Source organism: Maylandia zebra, linkage group LG16, assembly GCF_041146795.1.
Source record: "Maylandia zebra isolate NMK-2024a linkage group LG16, Mzebra_GT3a, whole genome shotgun sequence".
In the NCBI taxonomy this organism is placed as follows: domain Eukaryota; kingdom Metazoa; phylum Chordata; class Actinopteri; order Cichliformes; family Cichlidae; genus Maylandia; species Maylandia zebra.
In genome coordinates, this window is record NC_135182.1 from 18007435 (window position 1) to 18015538 (window position 8104).

At 40.3% G+C, this 8104-nt stretch overlaps 1 long non-coding RNA gene across 1 annotated transcript; it reads right to left on the minus strand.

Annotated features, from left to right (window-relative positions):
• Positions 1 to 4638: 4638 nt before the first annotated feature.
• On the minus strand, positions 4639 to 6050 carry LOC143412889 (uncharacterized). The gene is made up of 5 exons (XR_013093402.1): positions 5796 to 6050; positions 5616 to 5684; positions 5428 to 5522; positions 4886 to 5012; positions 4639 to 4725 (listed from the first exon to the last, which is right to left on the minus strand). It is a non-coding gene; the product is annotated as an uncharacterized LOC143412889 (long non-coding RNA).
• Between the last annotated feature and the right edge of the window lie 2054 nt (positions 6051 to 8104).

Sequence of the window (8104 nt, forward strand, 5' to 3'; positions counted from 1 at the left end):
ATCCTGATTGAAAGCCCAGACTCGCGCACACGCGCGCGCACAAATTACAATGGAACAGCCCAATACAGCCATCGTGACAGTCTGGTTGCATATTCAAAAATTCATTAAAAATCATTCTTAAAAGTTGATGCCAAGCTTTCAACACAATCCTCTTCTGGGACAGGTTCTACCCAGATTTACTGTAATATTACTCAGAATTCACAGTAAACTCATATTCAGTGCAATACAGTCAAAACACTACAATTATGTTTATTTCAAAAATTCATTAAAAGTCATCCTGAGTAGTTGATGTCCAACTTTCAACACATCCCTCCTCTGGGACACCTACTGTACCTGTGTGCCAAGTTTCATCCAGATTTACTGTAGAATTCCTCAGAAATTAAAGGAAACTTATATTCAATTCAATACAGTCAATACAATAGAATTGTGTCAATTTTCAAAAATTCATTAAAAATCATCCTGAGTAATTGATGTCCAACTTTCAACACATCCCTCCTCTGGGACACCTACTGTACCTGTGTGCCAAGTTTCATCCAGATTCACTGTAAAATTCCTCAGAAATTACAGGAAACTTGTATTCAATCTAATACAGTCAATACAATAGAATTATGTCAATTTTCAAAAATTCATTAAAAATCATCCTGAGTAGTTGAGGTACAACTTTCAACACATCCCTCCTCTGGGCGTCCTGTGTGCCAAGTTACATCTTAATTCACTGTAATCTTTATCAAAAATTGAAAGAACAATTATATGTCAATGCTGGATGTGTGTCCTTTCAAAGTGACACTAAATAACAGAACTCAGGCACATCAGGGAATAATCCAAAAGGCGGATTTATTAAACAAAAACAACATACAAAATATCTCTAACCCATACTACATAACCTAAAAAGAAACAAAGGGACACTTAGACGCACAAGAAAACAATACTGAAAGGGCAAGAGACACAGCCCAAACATAATCCACAACTAAAATGCCAAAAGAACAAGTCATCCCACATAGCAGACGGGTCTTGCCTGGATCTGGTGTCAAGCCGGCACTGCTGGCTGACTTCTGGCATGGTAAGATGGCACTGTTTATGTGATGGCATGCCACATTTGGCCTGATTGGGTGAATGTGACATGTTGTATAGAGCACTTTGAGTAATATGGGTGAGTAAAAAAGTGCTGTATAAGAATCAGTCCATTCACTGTCTGAACAGAGTTTCGTCATGTTACTTTTGCACTATTATGTTCCAGCACATGTTGTTATTACATGGCTTACATGGCTAAGGTACACATTAGGCTGACATCTGGGGCCAGAGCTGAAACTGTTCTGGGCCAGCACAGGGCCAGCAGTGTGTCTGCAACTGGCCTTGTGCTGGCTCATGTGTGGGCCACCTCTGGTAAACCAGATCTGGGCCACCATAGGGCCGTCATTCTTTGCGGTACGCAGGCCATGTGTAAGCACATTGTGTAGGACAGATCCAGGCCATACCAATTTTGCTATGTGGGAGGAATTATGTAAAAATAGAAACATCATAAAAATGAAAATGAACATAAAGTAAAATGTACTGAAAAGAACATCAGTATGGCCATCATTATTTGCTTGGAAAGTCTAAAGTTCCATGGCTTTGAACAGCCAGAGAACGCAATGCCCAGCTTAGAATGACTAAAAGTAACTTCTTTTAACATTCTGTCATTCTGCTTCTATATCAAAAATCCACTAAAAATAGTCATTTGAAAAAAAATATTCGCCACTTTTCATCAGTTTGGGTTCCTCTGTTTATAGCAATTTTTAGAAAAGAACCCAATACCTTTGTCACTATACAGTTGTACAGTGAGATACAGAGCATCTCCTACTCATTGCAAACATGCTGGGAGGGTGGCTCTATCCGCCTTAGTGCAGCTGCTGTACCAAACTGTGATGCAGTAAGTTAGTAGGCTCTCAATGGGCGAGTGGTGGAAGGGTGAGCTGTAGTCCACAAAGAGCATTCTGGCGTAGCTCTGCCGCTGTTCTAGGTGACTCAGCACCGAGTGGAGGGTGATGGCATCTTCTGTGAATCTGTTTGCACGGTATGCAAACTGGTGGGGGTCGAATTCTGGGGGGAGGTAATCCTTGGTGTGCTGAAGGACTAGTCTCTCAAAGCATTTCATGATTACCGGTGTGAGGGCCACAGGGCAATAATAGTTCAGGCTGGTGATGGGAGACTTCTTTGGTACTGGGATGATTGTGGCTGATTTTAGACAGGATGGGATGGCTGCTTCATCCAGTGAGAGGTTGAAGATTCTGGTGGAGATGAGGGTGAGCTGGTGGGCACCGGCCGCCTTCCTGGGGTTCACTGCTAGGAACACACATCTGACATCGTGCTCCGTTACAGTGAATGGAGCGGTGCAGGAACCAGGTGAGGATGAGGATGGGAGCAGGGCTGAGGCAGATGAATGCTGCTGTTGTGGTGTTTCAAAGCGGGCGAGAAGCTGTTTATTTCCTCTGCTAGCTGCACACTCAGGTTTTCTGTTTTCACAGTTCTGCCTCTGTGGTTTATGATGTCTATTATTCCATGCCATGTGTTGTTGCTGGACAGGTGGGACCCCTTTTCAGGTCAGCTCGAGCAGACCTGTACAGAGCTCTGTCAACAGACCTACAGGGAGTGCAGAATTATTAGGCAAGTTGTATTTTTGAGGAATAATTTTATTATTGAACAACAACCATGTTCTCAATGAACCCAAAAAAACTCATTAATATCAAAGCTGAATGTTTTTGGAAGTAGTTTTTAGTTTGTTTTTAGTTTTAGCTATTTTAGGGGGATATCTGTGTGTGCAGGTGACTATTACTGTGCATAATTATTAGGCAACTTAACAAAAAACAAATATATACCCATTTCGATTATTGATTTTTACCAGTGAAACCAATATAACATCTCCACATTCACAAATATACATTTCTGACATTCAAAAACAAAACAAAAACAAATCAGCGACCAATATAGCCACCTTTCTTTGCAAGGACACTCAAAAGCCTGCCATCCATGGATTCTGTCAGTGTTTTGATCTGTTCACCATCAACATTGCGTGCAGCAGCAACCACAGCCTCCCAGACACTGTTCAGAGAGGTGTACTGTTTTCCCTCCTTGTAAATCTCACATTTGATGATGGACCACAGGTTCTCAATGGGGTTCAGATCAGGTGAACAAGGAGGCCATGTCATTAGTTTTTCTTCTTTTATACCCTTTCTTGCCAGCCACGCTGTGGAGTACTTGGACGCGTGTGATGGAGCATTGTCCTGCATGAAAATCATGTTTTTCTTGAAGGATGCAGACTTCTTGCTGTACCACTGCTTGAAGAAGGTGTCTTCCAGGAACTGGCAGTAGGACTGGGAGTTGAGCTTGACTCCATCCTCAACCCGAAAAGGCCCCACAAGCTCATCTTTGATGATACCAGCCCAAACCAGTACTCCACCTCCACCTTGCTGGCGTCTGAGTCAGACTGGAGCTCTCTGCCCTTTACCAATCCAGCCACGGGCCCATCCATCTGGCCCATCAAGACTCACTCTCATTTCATCAGTCCATAAAACCTTAGAAAAACCAGTCCTGAGATATTTCTTGGCCCAGTCTTGACGTTTCAGCTTGTGTGTCTTGTTCAGTGGTGGTCGTCTTTCAGCCTTTCTTGAACTGAACATAAGTTCCCTGCAATTTCTGAAGAATATTAAAGTAAATCTGGCTGAAACTTGGCCCAGACGTACAGCAGGTTTCCCGGAGGAGGGATGTGTTGAAAGTTGGACTTCAAATACTAAGGATGATTTTTAATGAATTTCTGAAATTTCCATAATTGTAGTGTATTGGCTGTATTAGATTGAATATAAATGTCCTTTAATTTCTGAGGAATTCTACAGTAAATCTGGATGAAACTTGGCACACAGGTACAGTAGGTGTCCCAGAGGAGGGATGTGTTGAAAGTTGTACATCAACTACTCAGGATGATTTTTAATGAATTTCTGAAAATTGACATAATTCTATTGTATTGACTGTATTAGATTGAATACAAGTTTCCTGTAATTTCTGAGGAATTTTACAGTAAATCTGGCTGAAACTTGGCACACAGGTACAGTAGGTGTCCCAGAGGAGGGATGTGTTGAAAGTTGGACATCAACTACTCAGGATGATTTTTAATGAATTTCTGAAAATTGACATAATTCTATTGTATTGACTGATTGCGTTGAATATAAGTTTCCTTTAATTTCTGAGGAATTCTACAGTAAATCTGGCTGAAACTTGGCACACAGGTACAGTAGGTGTCCCAGAGGAGGGATGTGTTGAAAGTTGGACATCAACTACTTAGGATGATTTTTAATGAATTTCTGACATTTCCATAATTGTATTGACTGTATCGGGCTGTTTCATTGTAATTTGTGTGCACGCATGTGCGTGCGACTGTTCGCGCGCGCGCACGTGTGCGCGGGTATAGGCTTTCAATCGGCACATAAAGCGAAAAGGCGCTACCGTAAAGACTGGTGTAAAATATATATATATATATATATATATATATATATATATATATATATATATACATATGTTAGTGTTCATCAGTTTGACACAAATAAATATGTCCATTTGAAGAAGATATTACACACCGGAGGCCTCAAGTATTGTCTGTGCAAATGTCCTTCGTGCCTGGGCCATCTCTTTTTTTGTCGTCAAAAATGTCATTTCTGGTTTATTTGGGAATGCTTCCATTACTACTTTGACCATCTGAAATAAAAAACCCCAAAAACAATTAATTGAAAACATCTGCAAATGTTACACTTCCTGTTTACACAATTTAACCTTTTAAGGTTATTTTAACTTCCCCCACCCCATCTTCTTATCTAATTTCACAGAAAAATATTATTGCGTTACTGTGGTACCATACCATGATGACCATTACTCCTCAGCTAGAACCATCCCGTTGAAATGGATGTGTCAGTACTCCTCCTCGAAGTCTCACATTCACCCAGTCTGTTTTGTTGTAGCATGTCCTCCTCATTTTGAAGTATTCACTTTGTGAACATAACATACATCACATTTATATACAAATGAAAGATAAAAGTCACACAGAAAAAGACACATATAGTACATATCACTGTTTTTAATGGTGTGTCAGAAAGCCCTGTGCTCTACATTATGTTAGATGAAGTATCAAACTTATTAACATGTTCTTTTAAATCTACAAATGTTAACTGTCTCAAATGTATCACTGCTTAAACACTGTCAGTGGTTTTTTTATTATTTAAAATTACATATGTGTGTAATTTTGAATTCTTTTTTTAAATTCTTTAAAGAACTGATAACCACAGATTTTATTAAACTTTAATCTACAACCATACGTTCACCTTTAGAAAAAGACCTCCTAAGTCCTCCTGTCACTTCTCTAATACTTCATGTTATTATATACATGTAATAACGCATAATTACCAGAATCTTTTGGCTGCACGGTCAGACTCTTCCTGCTCCAAAGAGTTTCTTGAAGGATCGACCAAATACAGACAGCTGTCATCTGCATTTATGTACTGCGATAGATATATAAATTTAAAAAGTACATAAATTTTCAATAATGTGTTATTGAAACAAACTGTTTTCACAGAAATGCTGCTCATACTAACCAGAAACTTCCAGTGTATATTTCCAATGTTCACAAAGGATAAAACGGCTCTGTAGTTGTCAAAGTTCACCTGTGACATATTAGGAATTAATTACAAATTTGCAACAATACCTTTTCCATTTCGAGATATTAATGAACTTTTAAAAAATTAATTCTAGAATATATAAAAATTTTTTTTTACCTTGGACAAGCTTTGTCTCCTGATTAGTTCTCTCTCTCCATAGAGGATCACACCGCTCGTGTAGTGGTTCATAATGTAGATATTATTCCCCTGATTTAGCCGAATGGCCCAGTGGTGCAGGAGACTTTCAATGACCTGAGGAGTATAATAAATAACCTTTTATTACTTTGTAAACATGATAAAGTTTTGGAATACAAAGTTTAATAAAGATTTTTTTAACTTACGTATACTCAGTATTCAGTCATGAGGATATGCCTGGAATGTCGATCTAAAGTAGTACTTACTGAATGTGTAGGGAAAAACTAATGTCCTGCACCAGCTTTAACGTTAACCTTATGCAGTACTTTTTTTTTTTAAATAACTAGTTTACATACCTCTCCAACAAGCCAGCTGTGTGGTCTAAGGGTCAGGAACTCACTGTGACGTATGACAAAGTTGTTACCTCTAATCTGAGATGGGACCACAGAAACAACAACTTCCGTTTCCTGTTGTTTCCACATATATGCGACCTGTGTTTCAACAAGACAATAGTAACTAAATTCAAATAATTCTTCTTATGAGAACATTCATTGTAATCAATTACAACGGTTTTAAATCTAACTCAAATAAGTATTTAGTCAGCCACCGATTGTGCAAGTTCCCCCACCTAAAATGATGACAGAAGTCAGTAATTTGCTCCAGAGGTACACTTCAACTGTGAGAGACAGAATGTGAAAAAAAATCCATGAATCCACATGGTAGGATTTGTAAAGAATTTATTCGTAAATCAGGGTGGAAAATAAGTATTTGGTCACCTCAAACAAGGAAAATCTCTGGCTCTCACAGACCTGTAACATCTTCTGTAAGAAGCTTTTCTGTCCCCCACTCGTTACCTGTATGAATGGCACCTGTTTGAACTCATCATCTGTATAAAAGACACCTGTCCACAGCCTCAAACAGTCAGACTCCAAACTCCGCCATGGCCAAGACCAAAGAGCTTTCGAAGGACACCAGGAAAAGTATTGTAGACCTGCACCAGACTGGGAAGAGTGAATCTACAATAGGCAAGCAGCTTGGTGTGAAAAAATCAACTGTGGGAGCAATCATCAGAAAATGGAAGACATACAAGACCACTGATAATCTCCCTCGATCTGGGGCTCCACGCAAGATCTCATCCCGTGGGGTCAAAATGATCATGAGAACGGTGAGCAAAGATCCCAGAACCACACGGGGGGACCTGGTGAATGACCTGCAGAGAGCTGGGACCAAAGTAACAAAGGTCACCATCAGTAACACACTACAACGGCAGGGAATCAAATCCCGCAGTGCCAGACGTGTTCCGCTGCTGAAGCCAGTGCATGTCCAGGCCCGTCTGAAGTTTGCCAGAGAGCACATGGATGATACAGCAGAGGATTGGGAGAATGTCATGTGGTCAGATGAAACCAAAGTAGAACTTTTTGGTATAAACTCAACTCGTCGTGTTTGGAGGAAGAAGAATACTGAGATGCATCCCAAGAACACCATACCTACTGTGAAGCATGGGGGTGGAAACATCATGCTATGGGGCTGTTTTTCTGCCAAGGGGACAGGACGACTGATCCGTGTTAAGGACAGAATGAATGGGGCCATGTATCGTGAGATTTTGAGCCAAAACCTCCTTCCATCAGTGAGAACTTTGAAGATGAAACGAGGCTGGGTCTTCCAACATGACAATGATCCAAAACACACCGCCCGGGCAACAAAGGAGTGGCTCCGTAAGAAGCATTTGAAAGTCCTGGAGTGGCCTAGCCAGTCTCCAGACCTCAACCCCATAGAAAATCTGTGGCGGGAGTTGAAAGTCCGCGTTGCTCGGCGACAGCCCCAAAACATCACTGCTCTCGAGAAGATCTGCATGGAGGAATGGGCCAAAATACCAGCTACTGTGTGTGCAAACCTGGTACAGACCTATAGTAAACGTTTGACCTCTGTTATTGCCAACAAAGGTTATGTTACAAAGTATTGAGTTGTATTTTTGTTATTGACCAAATACTTATTTTCCACCCTGATTTACGAATAAATTCTTTACAAATCCTACCATGTGGATTCATGGATTTTTTTTTTTTTCACATTCTGTCTCTCACAGTTGAAGTGTACCTCTGGTGCAAATTACTGACCTCTGTCATCATTTTAGGTGGGGGAACTTGCACAATCGGTGGCTGACTAAATACTTTTTTGCCCCACTGTATGTGTCAAGCAGGTAGACAGGCCTTTTGTTTTGCATATTATTTTATTTCCACTTTAGGGAAGCTGTTGGCGTCTTTTTGTTTTAGTAATGTCTTTGATCTGGCTCA